General features: G+C 42.2%; 1 protein-coding gene across 3 annotated transcripts in view; it reads left to right on the top strand.

Moving 5' to 3' along the window:
- cd247 (CD247 molecule) overlaps positions 1–24,393 on the top strand; it is a 154,683-nt gene that overhangs the window by 71,883 nt on the left and 58,407 nt on the right. The window contains exon 1 of one of the 3 annotated variants that reach the window (XM_086006872.1): positions 3,063–3,193. The exons of 1 other annotated variant lie outside the window; for it this stretch is intronic. The gene's annotated coding sequence lies outside the window, so the exon portion shown is untranslated. Of the gene's footprint in view, positions 1–3,062; positions 3,194–3,549; positions 3,729–24,393 lie in introns of those variants that run through there. One more of the 3 variants, XM_086006873.1, reaches the window with a different exon arrangement.

Here is a 24,393-nt window from a genome sequence, read left to right on the forward strand (position 1 = left end):
GTGTGCATTGTGGTACTGAATGGTTTTTCATACTGGCTACAATTGCAAGGTCAGAAGTATCCAATACAAAATTAGATGTAGAATCATAGAATAGAACCATAGACTCTTACAACACAGAAGGAGGCCATTCGGCCCGCCGTGCCTGTGCCAGTACTTTGAAAGAGTTATCCAATTTAGTCCCAAATAACACCTTTTCCCCCTTAACCCTGCAAATTAGTCCTCTTCAAATACATGTCCAATAGACTTTTGAATGTTCCTGTGGAATCTGCTTCCACCAACCTTTCAGGTAGTGCGTTCCAGATTTTAACAAATCTCTGTGTGAAAAAATTTCTCATCATTTCCCCTCTAGTTCTTTTGCCAATTATTTTAAATTTATGACCTCTGGTTACCGACCCATGCCAGAGGAAACAGTTTCTCCCTATTTGCTCTATCAAAACCCCTCATAATTTTGAATACCTCTATTAGGTCTCCTATTACCCTTCCCTGCTCTAAGAAGAACAATCCCAGCTTCTCCAATCTGTCTACATAACTGAAGGCCCTCACCTCTGGTATCATCCTGGTAAATCCCCTCTGTACCCTCTCCAAGGCCTTGAAATCCTTCCTAATGTGTGGTGCCCAGAATTGTACACAATACTCCAGCTGAGGCCTAACAAGAGATTTATAATGGTTTAGCATGACTTCCTTGTTTTTTCCAGTGCCCCTATTTACAAAACCAAGAATCCCATACGCTTTCTTAACTGCCTTATCAACTTGCCCTGCCACCTTCAAAGATTTGTGAATATGCACCCCCGAGTTCCTCCGCTCTTGCCCCCCTGCCAAAATAGTACCATTTAGTTTATACTGTCTCTCCATGTGGTTTCTCCCAAAGTGCATCACTTCTCATTTATCTGCATTAAATTGCATCTGACATGTATCTGCCCATTTCATCAGTCTGTCTAAGTCCTCCTGAAGTCTGCTCCTATCCTGTTCACTATTTACTACATTGCCAAGTTTTGTATCATCCACAAACTTTGAAATTGTAATCCCTATACCCAAGTCCAGGTCATTTATATACAACAAGAAAACCAATGGTCTTAATACAGACCCCTGGAGGACCCACTGCATAATTCTCTCCAGTCAGGAAAACATCCTTCCACCACTGCTCTCTACCACCTATCCCTTAGCCAATTATGTACCCAAGATACCACCGTCCCTTTAATACCATGTGCTTCTATTTTCTAAATAGCTTTGTTATGTGGTACTTTATCAAATGCTTTTTGAAAGTCCATATATACAACATTACTGCACTCCCTTCATCAACCCTTTCTGTTACTTCATCAAAGAACTCAATCAGGTTAGTCAGACACGATTTGCCTTTAACAAGTCTGTGCTGGCTGTCCCTTATTAACCCATGCTTCTCGAAGTGAGAATTAATTTTGTCCTTGACAATGGTCTCTAGTAGTTTTCCCATGACTGACGTTAGAATGACTGGCCTGTTGTTACCAGGTTTAGCCCTCTTCCCTTTTTTGAACAGGTGTGTAACATTTGCAATCCTTCAATACTCTGGCGCCACTCCAATATCCAAGGAGGATTGAAAGATTATGATCAGAGCTTCTGCTATCTCCACCCTAGCTTCCCCCAGCAACCTAGGATGCATCCCATCTGGACTGGGTGACTTGTTAACTTTGAGTGATGCTAACCTACTTAACACCTCTTTTCTATCTATTTTCATTCTATCCAATATCTCTACTCCCCCCTCTACTGTGACATTAACTTTATCCTATTTTGTGAAGACAGATGCACAGTACTCACTCAGTACCTCAGTCATGCCCTCTGCCTCCACAGGAAAGTTTCCATTTTTGTCCCTAATCGGCCCCACCACTCCTTTAACGATCCTTTTACTTTTTATATGTTTATAAAAGACTTTTGGCTTTCCTTTCATGTTACACGCTAATCTTTTCTCATACTCTCTCTTTGCCCTTCGTGTATCCTTTTTCCCTCCTGCACTCTCTGTATACAGCCTGGTTTTCGATTTTATTCTATGCCTGACATTTGTCATAAACCTCCTTATTCTGTTTTATTTTAACCTCTATTTCCTTTGTCATCCAGGGAGCTGTAGCTTTGGATGCCCCATCTTTTCCCCTATGGGAATATGCCTGGTTTGTACCCGAAGTATCTCCGCCTTGAAGGCCTGCCATTGCTCACTTATTGCTTTCCTGGCCAATCTTTGTTTCCAGTCCACCTGTGCTAAATCCCTTCTCAAATCACTGAAATTGGCTCTCTCCCAGTTGGGTATTTTCACCTTTGATTTTTCTTTGTCCCTTTCCATAACTACTTTAAACCTAATTATATTATCACTATTACCCAGGTGTTCTCCCACTGAAATGCATTCCACTTGCCCCACTTCATTCCCCAGAACGAGATCCAGCACTGCTTCCTTCCTCATTGGGCTAGAAACATACTGATTAAGAAAGTTCTCCTACACACATTTTAGGAATTCTTCTCCCTCCTTGCCCTTTATTCTGTTTCCCCCCGTCTATATTAGGGTAATCGAAGTCTACTAATTGTAGATTGGTAAATTTAGAAACTTGTATTTACTTAAAGAGTGAGTCACTGTCAGGATCCCTTTAAATATGTAATTCCAAAGAGTTATGATTATCATTAGTATCCTATTGTTTTGTTCTGTCAATCACTCCAATATTTATGACTATATCTCTAATATTAATTTACTTCCCTCACGTTCAGCTCTCAATATCTCCATGTACTACTGAGGATGTCGTCAACATTCACTGTCTATGTAAATATTATTTTAAAACTAACAGAAATGAACAGAACAGAAAGAGCGTTAATGCTAATCATAGTTCACTGTATCGGATTTTTAAAAAGGGATCTTGATGGTAAGATTGCCTCTTTTTAAGTTTACTAGATACAACTTATTTCCATTATTATTTAAAATTACATACTGCATAAATGTTAAAGAATATTCGGCCCTGTACAATGTGACGCTGATTCATTGTTTCAAGCAAATGGACGGCTCCACATAGAAAATAAAGGTAAACAGAACTTCCGGGTCGTACTGACGCCTCAATGTGCACCTGCACCCCTACATATCCTGGTGTCGTTAACACAGATGCCGTGCCAGCCTAGGTTTTCACAAATGGTTTTACCCTTATAAATATTCATTTAAGAAGAATTTGTGCTGAAGTATTAGCAGGTACGTTTGATGGAAAAATTGCAGGGTATTTTTAACTGTAATGTAAAATGGTTTTAAAATGGCACCTACTTGGGTGTAGCAAAATGGTTTCAAATAGCAAGTAACAATGTACGGTTGTAATATTTCTGTGGAAACTTTTTCTAATGTTTATCGCTGTACTTGAAAAATATGTAAGATGTGTCATTTGGTGCGCAAACAAGATAAAATGCGTATTGTAGACAAAATATTGTAATTTAACAGGAATTTACGGTACTCAGTTAACAGGAAACAATACAGTGGGCGTTGACAGAAAATGTTTTAGGTTTTTTTAATTTCCATTCAACTCAACACAAATATTCATTTGTCATCTATTGATTTTAAAAAGTACTCATGAATAAGATACAAGTTCATAATATCCCATCACAATTACTTTGAGCACTGGATTGTTGGTGGTATTTCTTAGTTCACAACTGAAGGATAGTTTAGCCAAACTAAAGCTAGCCTAACAGCTGGTACATAAAAGGATCCTGTGAAAAGTATTATTCAGTCATTTCAGGTAAGCAAGAATTTTTTATTGGTAACCGACAAAAAATTGTTTTAGCACGTGGTAACATCAAAATTTGAAAATTACTGAATGTTTATCCCAATGATGTGGGATTGTTTAGTATGTTGCATGTGTTTTATATTATACTTTAGCTACTGAAACCTTATAATCAGAAATGGTGTATCCTTAGAAAAGAACTCAGCTACAGATAATACTTGAATATAAGTTATTCATCTCCAAATCTTTGACAGAAGTTAGAAGTAGCCTGCTGGCAACAGCCCTAGGTTGCTGGACTCTTAAAATATAAGGCCAGAGTTCAAAGCCCAGTTCTGACTCTGTTTACTTTAAGTTGCTTTAGTGGATGAGTTTAAGTAGTAAATGAATTTCATAAGCCCTTGACTAAATCACTGGGGGATAGAAAGGGAAATATACCAGGGCAAGTCCTGCCCAGTAGAAACAGGCTCTAGTGAAATCCACGGTCTGTGCTCACCAAGCTGCTCCATCCACTCAAGAGTGGGGAAAGATGGACAATGTCAGGCTTTTTTACTCCAAATGAAGTGAAGCTTCCAAAAGTCACTATGCTAAGAAATCCAACTAAAAGATTATGGAATTTGTCTCAACGTTGGCAAGTGAATTAGGTGTTGGGCGTGGACCTGCAATACATTTGTTAGAACCACAGGCTACGTTTAACCTGTTGAAGAATTCAGAATTTCTGCACCAAATTTTTTTTCAAAAGTATGTGAGCAGACCCAGGCCATGGTGAAAAACATACCATGTATACCTAAAATAGACAAATATCCAAGCCTCAAAATTCTGCTCAAGGTGGAGTATGGGCGGAATTCTGGTGGCGTTGTGGTGAGGGAGTCGCAATTTGGGAAGAACCCGGCTCCACTGAGTTACCACTCCATCCAAACTATTGTGCTGGGGGGAGGAGAGATGCTGGCAGGGGCTTCTTCTGTCCACTCCACTCAACGTCATGCTGAGAGGAGGTGTAGGTCCCATTCTGGGCCTAGTGAAGGCCCTGAGAGTGCAAAGTCCAATAATAGGGGCGCAGACACCCACCCCTATTATTTAAATGATGCTGTTCCTGGGATTTGGGTCACTGCGGGAGCATAGTGGTAAGCAGAATTTCCATCCCGCCACACTTCTGGCAGTGTAAGCTTGCTGTGGGATTTCTGGGCTCCAGTTTTTAGAAATTATTTTAAATAGGATGACACAAGAAAGAGAGGACAGGGTCCCAGCTGCGGTTCGATTTGTGTCGTTGAATTCATTCTGATCTCCTTGCCACTGTAGGCAGTGTTTCACGTATTCCTGTCAAGGGTCCAACATCTTTACTCTTGGGATGGTACAGAAATACCGATACCATTAAGCAGACACGTTTTCTGTTGATTACTTGGAATGTTACTAATAGTCATTTAGTAAAATTGTTGCCATTGTGACACAGTTCCAAAAATAAGAATTAATCTGCCAAACTATTTTTTCCCAATTGTATGCCGAGATTCAAATTTGCTTCAACAAACAAGAAGTATATATTTTGAGATACCAATTAGAAAAGAATAATATTTTGCTCCTTAGTTTATGGTTATTTTAGCAAGTGTTTTATTTTGTGTAACTGTTGGGCGTACTGCTGTTTTTAAGAATGTGAGTTTTTCTTTTCATCTTTCCACAGTGCCTCAATGCATGTTCTAGCTGTGTAAGCAAACTGGGTTGTTTTCTCTAGAAAATATCCTATTAAAAGCTCTCAAACCTAACGATAAAAGTCAAATTCTTATATACTAGTCTGATATTAGCAGCTTTCTGATATAGACAGATGGTATTTGGTTCCAATTCATTCTTAGCTACAATCAAAATAATTTGAAGAGATTTCAGCAAATTCTTGTTATAGTTAGATATTGGCTTTTTTCTGACATATTGCATGCTGCAGGATTCAATTATAAGTAAACTGACTGCAATTGAGAATCCGATTTATAATCCAATCTGAATTGTGTCCATTTTTAAGCGTGGTCACCTTCACGCCATTCTCAAGGGTCAAGCTGTCTGCACTGCTGAGAAAACAGATGTGTGGAATGGTTGCTCTGCAAACGAGATGGGTGCCTCACGCTGTCAACCAGCTCTGCACTCGGATGGTAGATGAAACTACGATAAGGTGCAGAGCAGCATTACTACACAGGAAATCCACAAGCTTAGAGGTAGTTCCACTCATATAAACTCACCGCAATTAAGATGCTTTTGAAACATCTTATAAACCGCACTGAAAACATACTGCAAACAGTGAGAAACGCGTTATGCCACACGGAAGACAGAAGCTCACAGGGTTTTAAAGCAGCGTCGCAATAAGTTTGAGCGAAATTCAGATGGAATAGGCAGTTCTAAATATTGGAACCAGAATGTTGATAAGGGGGAGGGGTGACATATTGAATTGGTGAAGCCACATGTGGCTTGACGGTACAACTGGAAATTAGCAGTTTGGGTCCAATACTAATATTCTGTTGACAGCACTTTAAGGACTGATTCTGGGGAAAAAATAGATTAGACTCAACTCATCTAATTGAGAAATTGGGCTGAAATATTAATTAGAGGAAAAAGGGACATTGGCAATGGGGTGGTAGCTGACGAGGCAGATAGCCGAGGGTAACATTTTTAAGAAAGTGGTTGATGGCAGCAATTTTCAAATGAACAGGAACAGTGCCCGAGTAAAGTGAAACCATTAACAATGCCACAAGCAGGGGGGCCAGGATGGGTAATTGAATCGTCACAAGCTGAGCAGGGAGAGGAATCAAGGGAGCAGGAAGTGGGTCTCATGGACGAGATACGCTTAGGGAGGGAGGGGAAGATGGAAGAGAAATTGGAGAGTGATGGGAGATTGGAGCTAGAGTGGCTGGGAGATTGAGGAGAGAGAGGGGAGGTCGAGGTGAGGGAATCAGCTGCACAGATGGTCTCATTTTTAGAGATGAAGAAATCCATAAGCACTTTAGACTTTGCACTGGAATTGAGGGTGAAGGACGCAGGGTAAGGGATTTGAGGAGGTGGTTAGTCCTCAGGTTGCTCGTGCATTCCAAGATGATCCTGGATTATTAGGAGGATGCAGCAGAAGGTTTTTGCAGATAACGCCCTTATAAAACATTTAGGGTTAAATGATAATTCAAGATCATAGTATTCCCTTTTAATATTTTGAAAAGCACAATTTCTGTATAATCACTTTTTGTAGCTGTTTCTCCCTACATAGACATTTCCTTCGTTTAGCCACACTTAGATCACTGTGAAATCAATTTCAACACTCTGACTGAGTATCGCAATACTGAAAATTCCCTGATATATTCAATACTCATTCAGAAGAGTGATTTTAGAATTTTACCTGTTCCTTTCTCTCATAGGAGGAGGTAGTAGAGAAATTAGATAAAATAAAAATAGATAAAGAGGAGGTACTTAAAAGGTTAACATTCCTCAAAGTAGAAAAGTCACCCGGTACAGATGGGATGCATCCTAGGTTGCTGAGGGAAGTAATGGTGGAGATTGCGGAGGCTCTGACCACAATCTTCCAATCCTCCTTGGATACGGGAGTCGTGCCAGAGGACTGGAGGATTGCAAATGTTACACCCTGTTCAAAAGAGGGGAGATGGATAAACCCGGCAATTACAGGCCAGTCAGCCTAACATCGGTGGTGGGGAAACTTTTAGAAACAATAATCCGAGACAAAATTAATTGTCACTTGGAAAAATATGGGTGCATAAATGACAGCCAGCATGGATTTGTTAAAGGCAAATTGTGTTTGACTAACTTAATTGAGTTCTTTGATTACAGCAACGGAGAGGATTGATGAGGGCATGCAGTTGATGTTGTTGTGTATATGGACTTTCAAAAGGTGTTTGATAAAGTACCACTTAATAGACTTGTTCGAAGAATTGAAGCCCATAGGAATAAAGAGGCAGCGGCAGCGTGGATACGAAATTGGCTAAGGGACAGAAAGCACTGCTCTTTTTCATATATATTAATGTCCTGGATTTAAATTCATAGAATCATAGAAAGGTTACAGCATGGAAGGAGGCCATTTGGGCCATTGAACCTGTGCCAGCTCTCTGCAAGAGCACTTCAGCTTGTCCCCACCCACCCCTTTTCCCCGTAGCCCTGCAATTTTTTTTCCTTCAGGTACTTGTCCAATTCCCTTTTGAAAGCCACAATTGAATCTGCCTCCACCACCCTCTCTGGCAGTGCATTCCAGATCCTAACCACTCACTGCGTAAAATAGTTTTTCCTCAAGTCGCCTTTGGTTCTTCTGCCAATCACCGTAAATCTGTGTCCTCCGGTTCTCAACCCTTCTGCCAATGAGAACAGTTTCTCTCTATCTACTCTGTCTAGACCCCTCATGATTTTGAACACCTCGATCAAATCTCCTTCTCTGCTCTAAGGAGAACAACCCCAGCTTCTCCAGCTTGTCCACATAACTGATGTCCCTCATTCCTGGGATCATTCTTGTAAATCTTTTCTGCACCCTCTCTAAGGCCTTCACATCCTTCCTAAAGTGCAGCGCCCAGAATTGGACACAATACTCCAGTTGAGGCCGAACCAGTGTTTTATACAGGTTCATCATAACTTCCTTGCTTTTGTACTCTATGCCTCTATTTATGAAGCCCAGGATCCCGTATGCTTTTTTAACTGCTTTCTCAACCTGTCCTGCCACCTTCAATGATTTGTGCACATATACCCCCAGGTCTCTCTCTTCATGCACCCCCTTTAGAATTGTACCCTATAGTTTATATTGCCTTTCCTTATTCTTCCAACCAAAATGTAACACTTCGAACTTTTCTGTGTTAAATTTCATCTGCCACGTGTCTGCCCATTCCACCAGCCTGTCTATGTCCTCTCGAAGTCTATCACTCTCCTCCTCACTGTTCACTATACTTCCAAATTTTGTGTCATCTGCAAATTTTGAAATTGTGCCCTGTACACCCAAGTCCAAGTCATTGATATATATCAAGAAAAGCAGTGGTCTTAGTACCGACTCCTGGGTAACACCAGTGTACCTTCCTCCAGTCTGAAAAACAACCATTCACCACTACTCTCTGTTTCCTGTCACTTAGCCAATTTTGTATCCATGCTGCCACTGTCCCTTTTATTCCATGGGCTTCAACTTTGCTGGCTAGCCTATTATGTGGCACTTTATCAAATGCCTTTTGTTGGATCCGTGGTTCAGTGGATATGCTATTATTAAATAATCACACGGATGCTGTACATTAACAAATAACAGGTCTTTACTGGAGGAGGGTAGTCTCTAGACTGGGGGTACAGAGGCATGCGCAAAGCTTATATACTGGTGTGGTCACTGCCGGTACTACAGTATACAGGAGCTGTAAAAGTAGTTCTGACTTAAAGGCACATACACTACACCTTTTAGAAATCCATGTACACCATATGATTTCAAAGTTTGCAGATGAAATGAAACTTAGAAATGTAATAAACTGTGAGGGGGATAGTAACAGACTTCAGGAGGACATAGACAGACTGGTGAAATGGATAGACATATGGCACATGCAATTTAATGCAGAAAAGTGTGAAGTGATGCATTTTTCTAGGAAGAACGAGAGGCAATTTAAACAAAATGGTACAATTTTAAAGGGGGTGCAGGAACAGAGAGACCTGGGGGTGAACGTACACAAATCTTTCAAGGCGGCAGGACAAGTTGAGAAGCTGTTAAAAAAGCATATGGGATGTTTGATTTTATAAGCAGAGGCGTAGAGTTCAAAAGCAAGGAAGTGATGCTAAACCTTTATAAAACACTGGCTAGGCCCCAGCTGCACTATTGTGGTCAATTCTGGGCACCACAGTTTAGGAAAGATGTCAAGACCTTATAAAGGGTGCAGAGAAGATTTATTAGAATGATGATACCAGAGATGCAGGACTTCAGTTATGTGGAAAGACTAGAGAAGCTGGGATTATTCTCCATAGAGCAGAGCAGGTTAAGGGGAGATTTAATAGATGTGTTCAAAATCATGAAGGGTTTTAATATAGTAAACAAGGAGAAACTGTTTCCGGTGCCAGAAGGGTCAGCAACCAGGGATACAGATTTAAGGCAATCAGCCAAAGAACCAAAGGCAACATGAGGAGAAATTTGTTTACACAGCGAATTGTTATGATCAGGAATGTAGGTGGTGGAAGCAGATTCAATAATAACTTTCAAAAGGAAATTGGATAAATACTTGAAGGGGAAAAATTTGCAGGGCTATGGGGATAAGGGAAGGGGAGTGGAACTGATTGGCTAGTTCTTTCAAAGAGCCGGCACAGGCACGATGGGCCGACTATGCTGTATCATTCTATGATTCTATGATAACAATTCTCCTTGTTTTTGGTATGAGCTCCCTCTTCTTCAAATAGATCTCATGGAATGTTTTACGTTCACCTGATCAGGCAGACGTGGTCGAGAAGAGTGAGACCCAATAGCACTTGTCCAGCCAAATCTGGTGATGGATGGCTAACCTAGTTGTGAGCCAAATATGCTAAAGATTGTACACCTTCAACTTGAAGGAGCAAAACTTGGGGCCATTCCGGGAGAAACAATCAGGATGGGGACAAGAGCATCAAGGGTGAGGTGAAGGAGTGATTGAGCAGATTGACAGCTGCAGAAATATCGTGTTGAATGCAGGGCCAAAGCCTAGGCAGTTGGCGGTTTAAAAATACAATTGTAAGTGACTTGGGAAGAGAGCTTTTTCCAAAGGTGGATGCAGAAGGAAGTGGAGTTGGTAGGAGGTAGGAAGATTTTTCTAGTGAGGGATAAAAGGAAAGGGTCAGAGATGGTCTTATCTATGATCAAGACCATGGGAGCAGAGACGCTACGTGAGATTGCAAGGTCAATAGGTGGCTGCGAATAAGGGTAGGAGAGTTTATACGGAGGGAAAGGTTTAGCGGGCACAAGAGGCCAGTGAAATCAGAGGAGAGAGGGCAAGGTACATTCAGATGGAAATTGAATTCACCAAGGATGAGAACTCGCTCAGTGCAGAGGCTGGGAGTATATCTCAGGGAAAAACTTGGGATGGGGCTTGGGGGGTAGTAGAGAATGAGGATTTTAAAGGAGGTGAGCGGAGTAGAACATGGCGAGGAGCTAACAAGGAGGAGAAGCTGCCAGAGATGTGGGGTGAGAGGGCAAGATTTGATATTAATGGGTACACCATCACCATGTCAGTTTGGCACATGGTGAAAAGTATAGTCTGGTACGGGAGGCTTCAGTTAAGGGAAAGATGTTGCATACAGGAGCTAAGTTTCCATCAAAGCCATGATGTCAATTCATTTGTTAATGACATTAATGAAAAGTGAAGAAATTAAGGGATGGAAAATTGGAGGGCTCGCTCACTGGTGTATGGCCTTTCCCACACGCTTTCTCTGTATCCGCTGTACCCAGGCAATCCAAACAGCCCAGGCACAGGACCAAAAAAAAATCTACTCCAATATTGCCCACAAGAGATTAAACTACCATTTTTACAACATGCTGCCGACACATTTTGATAAGCAACAAGACTTTGAGACTTTCATGATGCAAAATCATATGTGAATAACATAAATTTTCAAAGCAGATCAGATCTCCAAACTGTACTAAAGTAACCAAAGTGCTGATTTATTGTGATAGGAATACTTTGAAGTTACAACAAAACCTCTTACACCTAGTGAAGTGAAGTGTTAATGTCTAATTACTGCCATCTTCCTGCAGGCATCTCAATAACAGTTCAGTAATTGGAGTCATCATTATAGTTTGTCACTCCAAAACCACAGCCAAGATCTGGTGTGATTTATCTGGAATACATTCCTGGAGTGCAGGATGTTGACAAGGGGGGAATGCAGCTTCGAGTGTTTGCCTAGACTCTCCACATTCACATTTGAGGTGGTTTCTCAGCTTCCACTTGGTCATATTATCACCAGTCTTTGCCACCCCAGCTCTCGCTTGACTTAGGGTACACCGATGTTATTGTTCGAGGTCAATTCCTGGATGGAGTTCCAAGTAACCAAGTTCTCCAGATCATCGGCATTTCCCACCATTTTGTTACTCTGTAGGTACAGTGGCATTTTGGGGTAAGGGATTTTCAAAGGCAAACTTCTTTCTGGACTTCAGCCTGTGAACGGTGGAATATCGGTGGTGTCTAGGATCATACACCTGCTTTTGGGTCGAGTCATATACGTTCATGTCATGACCCGATTAATCTCCAGTCAGGCCTCTGACTCTAACCTCCTGTGCAACACTCCCTCCTTCCACTCCACCCCTCCATTGGTGGCCGAGCCTTCATCCTGTTCCTGCTCTCTGAGGCTCCCTCCCTAAACCCCCAACATCTTGCTTCTTCACTCTCCTATTTTAAAAGTTTGCTCCTGATCTATCTCTTCGACCACACTTTTGGTCATATCTCCTAACTCTTCTGCTACTGTTTGGTATCTGTTTCTTCACTGAGAGGCATTTTGGGATGTTTACTAGTCTAAAGGCACTACAGAAATGCAAGCTGTTATATGCCAGTTTTGCCTTTATAGTTAAGGGCAGAGTGGATTGAACCTAATGGCCCGGATTTTGCAGTCATTGGCGAACGAAAGGCACTTGCTGTTCATTATGCTTAGAGTTTCTGTGGGTTTTTACACTCAAATTTGCGGTAATCAGACAGTCAAAACAGCGCGGCGCCCTCTACAGGGGACCTGGGACCTGTGTGAATGGGCAAGCAACAGCATGTCTCTTCAACCAATCAGATTGAAGAATCCTTACTGAGGCACGCAGTCTAAACCAGGAAGTGTAAGTTCGAATATTTAATTAAATGTAAAATCATGTACAGAAAGCAAAATAAAGAGGAATAGAAAGATGGGATTAAGAGAGAGAGAGATCAAAGAGAAAGAAATAAAAAGTAAAATAAAATTTAATTTTTTAATTTTTTAAAATCTCCAACGATAATTAAAATCTGAAGGAATGAAACTCCACAATTGTAAAAGTTCATTTTCAGTGCCAGAGAGGTTGTTTGGCTGTAATGAATCTTATCACGCCATTAAAAAATCACTTACACTTGAATGGACAAGCCCTAACCATTCCTGGCGTGTTTAGTGGGTAACTAGTAGGTAAGTACCGCAACTTCATGTGTTTGAATGCTGAATCCCTCGGCAAGGTACCAATGTAGTGAAGCTTGTTGCGGAACAGGACAACTTGGACAGCAACTTCCTGATTTCTACGTTTAACTGCGCATGTGCGGAAGCTGGAAGTTGCTGTTCGATTTACTCCTTAATAACAATGAGTGCTGATAGCCTCGCTGTTATTCTTACCGCAAAATCCAGGCCATCGTCTTACTTGCTACATACCTGCTAGTATTTCTTTGTGTCAGTATGGCATTTTTTGCAAATCTCTTTAACAGCCTCTGTTTTCCTTCTTGACCATACATGTCATATGTTACTAGTTTACAGTAATATACAGTAATAATTTGTGCTCTTTAAGTCATCCAACTTGTTCCTGACCTCCTGCCAGGCCCTCTAAGTATGGAGGAGGCAATAAGCATGCCGATTTCTCACTGAATGAGTAAACTCTATGTCAGCTAGTTAAAGGACTTAGCAGGAAGTCAGAAAGAAGCTGAATATCTTCACCCACCAGAATCTGATCAAGATCCTCCATTACAGAGGTCGCAACGCCAAGTCGACAAATTGCGTTTTTTTCAATTGTCATTGAGCTATCCACAAACATTCAACATTCCACACCCGCATTAATGACGCTTTGGTGTTTATACTGGTTAAGTGACTCATTAGATGCTTGAGAAGAATTAAAGGACAAATATTGCAGGCATGCCAGGATTAGCTGCTATTATTTTGTTAGCAAAGTAACATTTTCAGGAAGTGACGAAGAACAATGCCTTGATTTTTTCTAGGTTATGATAGAAAGCGGGCATTTTGCCCATTCTTTGAGAAATTAGGAAGATAGGGAATTTATAGCAATTAATGAAACTTTTATTAAGTAACAAATAATGAAAAAAATCATGAAAACAACATATAGAAGATGTAGCCTGATGTAGACAGCTTTATACCCATGGGAAGTAAAGATAACATAGAACGCATCCATGTTACCACTGACTTCAAAGACATCCTAACGGGGATTATATCCTTGGTGATCTTCTCAGTAGGCAACCTAAGCGCCAATGGTATGCATCGTATTTTGGAAGGAAGAATAATTTTATTTTAATGAATATCACTTAAGGCTCAGTTCAGATGCTGCTTTGGTAATTAAGGTTGGATATACTTTTGTGAATATTCTTGAAATTAGTTCTTCTTTAGACCTCCTTCCCTTTCACATATCATAAATGACTCTTAATGTTTAGTACCTTTTCAAAAATGGCAATAGTAAAAGATTCCTGCCATCAGCTTTATTTTTCAGATGCGAGATAAAAACATCTTGACTAATGTTATAATTAATTGGATTCTTTCTTGCTGGTCGCATCATACAGAAGGTAAAAATTGGTTACTTAGGTGTCTGCCTTGGCTCCATAGTAGCACTTTTGCCTCCGAGTCAAAACATAGGAACAGGAGTAGGCTATTTGGCTTCTCAAGCCCGTTCCTCCTTTCCATTAGATCATGGCTAATCTGTAGCTCAAATCAACTTGCTCCATATCCTTCGATACCGTGACCTAACAAAAATCTATCAATCTCAGTCTTGAAAATTTCAATTGACCCCCAGCATCTGGATGAGGGGATTCCTGATTTCTACTACCTTTTGTGTGAAAAAGTGACTCCTGATTTTGCTCCTTGATGGCCTAGCTCTAATCCTAAGATGGTGCCCTCTTATTCTGGATTCTCCACCAGAGGAAAGAATTTCTCTATCAATCCTATTGAATGATTTTATCATTTTAAATACCTCAATTAGATCACCCCTCAACCTTCTGAACTGAAGGGGAAACAAGCAAAGTTTATGCAACTGTCTTCAGAAGTTAACCCTTTAAGTCCCTTCTGGTGAATCTGTGCTGTACCCCCTCCAAAGTCAATATATCTTTGCTGAGGTGTATTGTCCAAAATACAGTACTCTAGATGGGGTCTGACCAAGGCTCTGTACAACTGAAGCATAACTTCTGCCCCTTTAGCTATTTTGATTACTTTCTGCACCTATGCACTAGTTTTTAATGAGTTGTGTACATGGACAGTAAAATTGCTTTGCTCCTCCACAGTATCTAGTCTCTTGCCCTTTAGAAAATATTCCATGTCCAAGTACTTAGTCACTTTGTCCCTGATGATAGGTACCAGTAACTTCCCCACAACTGACATTAAATTGACAGCTCTGTAGTTTCCTGGTTTGTTCCTCCCCTGTCTTAAATAATGAAGTAAAATTTGCAATTTTCCAATCCAAAAGCATTGTGAAATCAAATACAGAATATTAGTTGAACAAGTCTGGCATTTCCTTGTGATCCATTCTTTCATGGGCCCACATTCCCCTTACTACTCTCTTTCTCTTAATATATTTATTAAAACTTATACTATTAGCGTGCAAGTTTTTTTTGATACTCCTTTTTGCACCTCATTACTTTCTTCCTATCCCTTTGTTGCTTTTATAGCTCTTTCAGTCTGATGTATTTCTGTTTTTCCTTGCATATGTATAAGTCTTTTCTTTTTGCTTGATACTGTCTTGTACCTCGTTTTTTGGCCATGGTTGCTTAACTGCACAGAGAATCAGAGAATGATAAAATGATACAACACAGAAGGGAGCCATTCGGATCGTGCCTGTGCCGGCTCTTTGAAAGAGTTATCCAATTAGTCCCTCTGCCCTGCTCTTTCCCCACAGTCCTACAGAGTTTTCCCCTTCAAGTATTTATCCAATTCCCTTTCGACAGTTGCTATTGAATCTGCTTCCACCGTCCTTTCGAACAGTGCATTCCAGATCATAATAATTTGCTGCGTATTTTCTTTCCTCATGTCGCCTCTGGTTCTTCTGGCAATTACCTTAAAACATGTTTCCTCTTGGAACATATTTTCCTTATTTACTCTATCAAAACCCTTAATGATTTTGAACACCTCTATCAAGTCTCTCCTCAACATTACATAGAATTATAAGCACAGAAACAGGCCATTCGACCCAACTGGTCTATGCAAGTGTTAATGCTCCATACGAGCCTCCTCCCACCCTAATTCATCGAACCTTAAATGCATATCCTTCTATTCCTCTCTGCCTCATGTACTTACCTAGATGCCCCTTAAATGTATCTATGCTATTTGCCTCAACCACTTCTTGTGGTAGTATGTTCTACATTCTCAACACTAAGTAATGATGTTTCTCCTGATCCCTTATTGGATTTATTAGTGACTATCTTATATTTATGGGCACTAGTTTTGGTCTCTCCAGAATTGGAAACATCCTCTCTATGTCCACCCTATCAAATCCTTTCACAACTCCAAAGACCTCTACCAGGTTACCCCTCAGCCCTCTTCCTTCTAGAGAAAAGAGCCCCAGCCTGTTCATTTTTTCCTGCTAGTTAACTGGTTTTCTTTCTTAACAAGTTATATTTCTGTTGGGCTAATGAGAACCTTCTCTGCTCTGAGGAGAACAATCTAACCTTCTCTAGCCTCTCCACATAACTGAAGTCCTGCATCCCTGGTACCATTCTAGTAAATCTCCTTTGCACCCTCTCCAAGGCCTTAACATCCTTCCTAAACTGTGGTGCCCAGAATTGGACACAATACTCCAGATGGGGCCTAACCAGTGTTTTATAAAGGTTTAGCATATCTTCCTTGTTTTTGAGCTCTATGCCTCTGTGTATAAAACCAAGGATCTCGTATGCTTTTTTAACAGCCTTCTTAACTTGTCCTTCCACCTTCAAAGATTTGCATTTGTACAACCCAGCTGTTCTGGCACCCCTTTAAAATTGTACCATTTTGTTTATATTGCCTCTCCTCATTCTTCCCACCAAAATGAATCACTTCAAAATTCTCTGCATTAAATTTCATCTGCCATGTGTCCACCAATTTCACCAGTCTGTCTCTGTCCTCCTTAAGTGTGTTAATATCCTCCTCACTGTTTACTACATTTCTGAGTTGCGTGACATCTGCATACTTTGAAATTATGCCCTGTATACCCAAGTCCATGTCATTAGTATATATCAAAAAGAGCAGCGGTCCTAATACCGACCCCTGGGGGACTCCACTGTATACTTCGTTCTACTTTGAAAAACAACTGCTTACCACTCTGCTTTCTGTCCCTTATCCAATTTTGTATTCACACAGCCATTGCCCCTATAATCCCATGGGTTTCAATTTTGCTAACAATTAATTTCGTGGCACTATCAAACATCTTTTGAAAGTCCAAAACACAACATCAACCACACTGCCCTCATCAACTCTCTGTTACTTCATCAAAGAACTCAATCAAGTTAGTCAAACATGATTTGCCTTTAACAAATGTTTCATTTATTAACCCATATTTTTCCAAGTACTAATTAATTTTGCCCTAGATTATTGCCTCTAAAAGTTTCTGCACCACCGACATTAGGCTGACTGGCCTGTAGTTGCCGGGTTTATCCCAAGTGGAGCTTTTGCCTTTAATTGGTATGCACTGTTTTTTTATTGAATCAAAAACCTCTTTGAATACCTCCCACTGTTTGTCGGTGTACTTATTTACAGCTCAGCCTAGTTTACTGTGGTCAATTTATTTCTCACCCTCTTTCACAATTTACCTTACTGAAATTTAAAACTCTTAGCGTGTGACTCTCACTTCGCCCTCTTATGCGCAGCCTCACACAGAAATCCTGAAGTTGCGGACCGTTATTCACTGCTCCTGCATAAGCTGTGCCCTGTGCCCGTCCCCACCCCCACCACAGCCAGCAATCAGTGTAATCTGTCAAATCATGAAAACTGACAGAAACTTCGGCTCTTCTGCGGTAATACTGCTGTTAAATACCCCATTAAAAGTTAGACCCAAGGGATCAGGTGTAACTGGGGTTTTAACAGCGTATTGACTGCTAAACAAAGGTTTTGGCCCTGAAAATCTAATTTTAATTTTGTGGCGTGTCAAATTTATCCTTTTAAAAGTTTGTTCCTCTTTATTTCAGGTTTGCCTTTTCCCCATGTGAGAGCCCCAAACTTTGTTTTGCTCTGTCTAACATTTAAAAAAAGTTAGAATTTTAGGAGCTTACCCACTTCCTGGTTCGGTGTCGGTGAGAATTCTGCGTTTTGATTGGCTGTTTAGACAGCTTGTTGATGTCACAGCAGCTCTTCGCTGGGAATCCCCATTAACTTGCATTGATTTCAGTTCAGAAAAGCTGAACTTCTCGCCACAGGGATCGCGAGATCTTTGTGCGAAGCTTACTTCGGGGCCAATGGCGAAAGCCTTTGCTTCATCGCTGACCGCAAGTTACGGGCCATTATAAAATTCAACCATATTATGTCACGATTTACAAGATGCTCTCTTCCAGTCAGATTGTTAACTAATTCTGGATTGTTACTCATTACTAAATCTACTATGGCCTTATCCCTTGATGGTTCTAAAACATTTTTCCAGAAAACTGTCCTGATTAAATACTAGAAATTCATTGCACGTAATCAAGGCTAACATTTCAGTGCAATACTGAGGGAGTGCCACTCTATTGGATGTGCTGCCTTTTAGATGAGATGTTAAACTGAGGCCCCGTCTTCCCTCTCAGGTGGATGTAAAAGATCCCATGACACTAGTCGAAGAAGGGGAAGTTTTCATGGTGTCTTAGCTAACATTTATACCTCAAAACACCTAAAAAACAGATTATCTGGTCATTTGTGGGACCTTGTTATGCATAAATAGGTTGCAGCATTTTCTATATTATAACAGTGACTACACATCAAAATTTTATTGGCTGTAAAGCACATGTCCTGAAGTCATGAAAGGCACTATATAAATGCAAGTTCGTTCTTTCACTAGTCTTAGAGCCCAGACCCTGTGGTGTATGTAACCGTTCCACCTTTAAGAGAACTATTTTAAGAGTTGCACTACTTTATCTTGGCTGCTGTATACTGTAATACCGGTGGTGACCACACCGGTATATAAGTGCTGTGTAATGATTTATTGGGCAGTTCACCCCTGACCTTCGACTAGTAAAGACCTGTTAAAAGTTACTCTTGTGGTCTGTGTAATAATTCTCATTATAACACACAGACTTAACAGTGGCGACGAGTACGATCTTACCCTGCGGCAGAGATACATCCAAGGCAGTTTAACGGGCGTCGAGAGGAGGCATCCGCCCTCATCATTCTGCTGAGAAAAGACTCGGGTCTGCAGAGCAAAGGAAGAATTCTGACACGAAGCCTTCCATCAGCAACAGGCAGTGATCATCCCTTCTATCACGGTGGTGGGTAAGCCGATCAGCGACGAGCAGCAAGTCGGCCACGTTGGCTGTGAAGTAGGGGAGGGAAAAACGGAGGATAAAAGGGCGGAGAACTCGACCACGGCCAGGGAAAAGAGCCGGACAGAAGTCGGGGCCAGAGGCGCTGAGACCGGGCTGCAAGCGGGCTGGGAGACGCAACAGCGTCGAGAGAGAGCTCGACCGCGACAAACGCAGCCGGTGTAAAAGACCGGGCTGCAAGCGGGCTGGGAGACGCAACAGCGTCGAGAGAGAGCTCGACCGCGACCGGTGAGAAAGGCCGGGCAGCTACTGAGGCCACGAGGCGCAGCGACCGGGACAGCGTAAGGCGCGGAGAAATTTTTTTTTAAAAAACCGCGGAGAACTCAGCCGCAGCCGGGGGAAAGGACCGGACTGCAAGAGGGGCTGGGAGGCACGATTTGAAAACCGCTGGGGAGGGCGAACGCAGCAATACGGCAATCGCCATTACAGCCAGCGGGGGAGAAAGGCAAACGCGGGAAGCCGCCATTTTCGGAGGCGGGGAAGAAGACAAGTGCGGGAAACCGCCATTTTGGAAAAAAAAAAGTTAAAGAAAAATTTCTTTTTGTTTCGCAAGAAGATTGCGAGGATGCCTAAGCGTGGTAACATCAACGATTTCGATCCCGATGTTGAAGATTGGGCCACGTATGTAGAACACATAGAGATATATTGTAAGGCAAATAAAATATCAAATGAAGATAAAGCACTAACCTTACTAAACTCAATGGGTGCGAAGACATACGGGCTATTGAAGCATCTTCTATCACCAGCTAAACCGGCGGATCAGACTTTCGCTAATATTGTTGCTGTCCTGAAGAATCATTTGAACCCCACACCGCTGATGTTAGCGGAACGATTTAAATTTTATGCGAGAACGCAACTGAAAGAGGAAAGCAACGCGGAGTATTTAATTGAACTGCGTAAGCTAGCGAAATACTGTCAGTTTGGGGAAAGCCTGACAGAGGCACTGAGAGACAAATTCGTGTGTGGATTGTCGAAAGAAGGAACACAAAAGTGGCTGGTTGAAGAGAATGATCTTACAATTGATAAGGCTGTCACTATTGCAGCATCGCACGAAGCCGCAGCGAGAGGCACTGCGGAAATGCAGCTGAAGGCAGCGGTACTCAGCGTAGATCAAATGGCTTTGGGTACAACGAAATGTTATCGTTGTGGAAAGACAACACACAATCAGAACCAATGCTGGTTTAAAAACCAGGAATGTAGAAAATGTGGCAAGCTTGGTCACATAGCTAAAGTATGCCGGTCAGGAAAGAAGACCAGCAACAAAAGGTCACGCAGGAAAAGTGCAGAAAGGTACATAAGGTGGCTGAGAAGAGTTCGGATGAACAGAATTCGGATTCAGACTCCAACAGCAAGGAACTGGGTAGTCTGAGAATTCACAATGTGAGTAAGGAAGCTGACCGACAAACTATCTGGGTCACACTGCAGATTGCAGGAGTCCAAGTGAAGATGGAATTGGACACCGGATCGGCGTTGACGGTCATGAATAAGCAAGATTACAAAAGGTTATTCACACATATTCCCCTACGGGATACGGAGATAGTATTGCAGACATACACGGGGCAAAAAGTATACCCCGTCGGAAAGATAAAAGTCAAGGTGATACACAAGGGCAAAGAACACCAAGGAATGGACTTATATGTACTACCTGAGGGAGGTCCACCACTTCTGGGACGGGAGTGGATCAGGAAAATAAATATGGACTGGCACTCCCTAAAAGCAATAACGGTAGATTCCGGGAAAAAAGATGTCAAACCTGAACGATTGTCCAGAATATTGGATGAGGCTAAAGAGGTGTTCCAACAGGGACTGGGAACACAGAGGAATTAAGGCAAAAATCAAGATTGCAGAACATGCAAACCCAAATTTTTTCAAAGCCAGACCGGTACCTTATGCGATACGACCTGCTGTGGAAGCTGAGCTGGAAGGGCTTGAACGTTCAGGAGTACTGTCTAAGGTGGACTGGAGTGAGTGGGCCACGCCCATTGTTCCCGTCATGAAGCGTTCATCGAGTAACAAGCCAGGGGAACCGGGGAAGGTCCACATCTGTGGAGACTTCAAGATCACAGTTAATATCTGTGGAGACTTCAAGATCACAGTTAATCCGGTGCTTCACACGGTGCAATATCCGCTTCCGCGGATTGAGGATATCTTTGCTTCATTGTCTGGCGGGAAACACTTCACCAAGATGGACCTGGTGCAAGCGTACTTACAGATGGAAGTTGAGGAAGAGTTGCGCCAGTATCTCACAATCAACACGCACAGAGGCTTGTATCGATATAATAGACTGGTTTTTGGAGTGGCTTCGGCTCCAGCAATTTGGCAGAGGGCCATGGAGCAGGTATTACAGGGGATTCCAAGCACTCAATGTTACTTGGACGATATCCTGATTACAGGAGATGACGATGAGGAACACCTTGCAAATTTGAAACTGGTGCTCACCAGGTTGAAGGAATATGGCCTTCGAGTTAATCGCCAAAAATGTGAGTTCTTTCAGAAACGGATCTCGTACTGTGGTCATGTCATTGACCAGGAGGGGCTGCACAAGTCACCTGACAAGATCGAAGCTGTTGTGAAGGCTCCCGCTCCGGAAAATGTATCCCAGTTGAGGTCGTTCCTAGGGTTGATTAACTATTACCATAAGTTTCTGCCAAATCTATCCACGGTGCTGCACCCGCTGAATGCTCTTTTGCAGAAAGAAGTACCATGGAAGTGGAGCGAGGACTGTAAGAAGGCCTTTCGCAAAAGCAAGGCATTGATCACCTCAGAGGAAGTGTTGGCTCACTCCAACCCAACGCTACCTATTCGTTTAGCTTGTGATGCTTCTCCTTATGGTATTGGAGCAGTACTCTCACACAAGTTGCCAAATGGCTCGGAAAGGCCAGTCGCATTTGCATCCAGATCATTGACCTCCGCTGAGCGCAACTATGCTCAGATAGATAGGGAGGCTCTCAGCCTTGTGTGGGGAGTAAAGAAGTTTAATCATTACCTGCAGGGCAAGAAGTTTACACTGCTGACAGACCACCAGCCGTTGGTATCCATATTCAACCCTAAAAAGGGCGTTTCCATCATGACAGCGCAAAGGCTACAGAGGTGGTCCCTTTTCCTAGGGGCACACCAATATGACATAGAATACAAAGGGTCAAAACAGCATGGGAATGCTGACGGTTTATCGCGCCTACCGTTGCCAACGGTAGAAGAGGCGCCTACAGTGGACCCAGTGGAGATGTTCCACTCAACCATAGTGGAATGTCTACCAGTAACAAATTCTACCATCGAAAAGGAAACGAGAAATGACCCGACTCTCTCACGAGTCTACGATTTAACGGTGAAGGGATGGCCAGCACATGGCGAACCACTGTTGCCAGCATTCTCGCAAAGAAGAGAACAGCTGTCAGTGTGCCGAGGAACTTTGATGTGTGGATCCAGAGTGGTGATTCCACCCAAGCTCCAGCATAAAGTGCTAAAGGAGCTTCACGAGGGGCATCTGGGTGGAGTGAAAATGAAGAACTTAGCCAGAGCGTTTGTGTGGTGGCCAGGTATCGATGGAGACATCGAAGAAATGACCAAGAGCTGTCTAGGATGTCAGAAGGTCCAAAGCGCCCCACCACAAGCCCCTCTACATCCATGGGAGTGGCCCTCATCTCCATGGCAAAGGGTACATATCGACTTTGCTGGTCCATTTATGGACTCAATGTTCTTAATCGCGGTGGATGCACACTCCAAGTGGCCGGAGGTAATAAAGATGTCCTCCACCACCACGGAAAAAACCATCACAGTATTAAGGACCATATTTGCCAGGAATGGGCTGCCGGAACAGATCTGTTCTGATAATGGACCGCAATTTGTGTCCGAAGAATTCAGGAAGTTCTTAAAAAACAATGGGGTTAAGCACTACACGTCCGCCCCATACCATCCCGCCACCAATGGATTAGCTGAAAGGTTTGTCCAGACCTTCAAGAAGGCCATAAAGGCCATGGGTAATGAAGACATAAATCTACAACATAAGGTAGATAACTTCTTGTTGGCGTACAGAAATGCAACACGTGATTACAAACCAAACTCCTGCCATGATGTTTTTCAATAGAAGGCTAAGATGCCGGCTGGATTTGATCAAGCCAAACATCAGAAGGGACGTAGAGAACCGGCAATTTCAAGGCATGAATGAAAGGCCAACTAGAACCTTCCAGATAGGTCAACAAGTTTTGGCCCGGGACTACCGTACCAAGAAATGGCAGCCTGGAACTATTTGCACGACTAGGACCGCTGATGTATACCGTGGACATTGGTGAAAGCATAATAAGGCGCCATGTTGACCAGATCATAGAGTCATCCAAAAAGGGACAACCTACTCCACAACTCTATACGCCTAATGATGAAGCAGAGATACCCATAGTACCTACCTCCGATCTGGTGATACTGGAATCAGATGAACCCGACACTGGCATTCAAGCCGAATCGACCTTGCCAAAAGAACCTACTACACCACCGAAAACTACTACACCACCGAGGCGTTATCCGGACCGAGTCAGGAAGCCTCCAGAGAGACTGAATCTGTGAACTGTTTTTACATGCAGTTGTGTATATATGTTATTATGTTATGTTAATGGGGAATATATACTGTTAAGCTAAAAAGGGAGGATTGTGGTGTATGTAACCGTTCCACCTTTAAGAGAACTATTTTAAGAGTTGCACTACTTTATCTTGGCTGCCGTATACTGTAATACCGGTGGTGACCACACCAGTATATAAGTGCTGTGTAATGATTTATTGGGCAGTTCCGCCCTGACCTTCGACTAGTAAAGACCTGTTAAAAGTTACTCTTGTGGTCTGTGTAATAATTCTCATTATAACACACAGACTTAACAGACCCCGCCCCCACTCCTGCCAGTGATCCCAGACCCTCAAAGCCCCTTCAAATAATTGCTAAAACTTGAGACTGAATCCCAATACTTTCAGACATTGGGCTCCCTTCCCAGTGCTCCCAGGTCCCAGAGTTGCCCTCAATGCTGTTAAATCATTTTTCCCGGTAATACATCTCAGCATAACTTCCCAGTTACATCAAACATAGGTTATAAAAGGAAGGTACAGTTCCACAGTTTTGAGGTCCCACTAAAGATTGAGCTAGAGTAAGAGAATAAATGAAGAGCCTTGATTGCCATACAGTGAGGCTGCAGAGAGGAGGAAGAACATATAAGTTAGGAGATAGGGTATTTGCATGTTAGGAGAAACAAGAGATTTGTACAAGGTCAAAGAACAATATGGTGGCTGATGGGGAGATAGGTCTCTGACAAGAAACAGAGCCAGCATTCTACTTCACTAAATGCTGACCT

Source organism: Somniosus microcephalus, chromosome 14, assembly GCF_052327205.1.
Source record: "Somniosus microcephalus isolate GS21.2 chromosome 14, FLI_Smic_1.0, whole genome shotgun sequence".
NCBI classification, from domain to species: domain Eukaryota; kingdom Metazoa; phylum Chordata; class Chondrichthyes; order Squaliformes; family Somniosidae; genus Somniosus; species Somniosus microcephalus.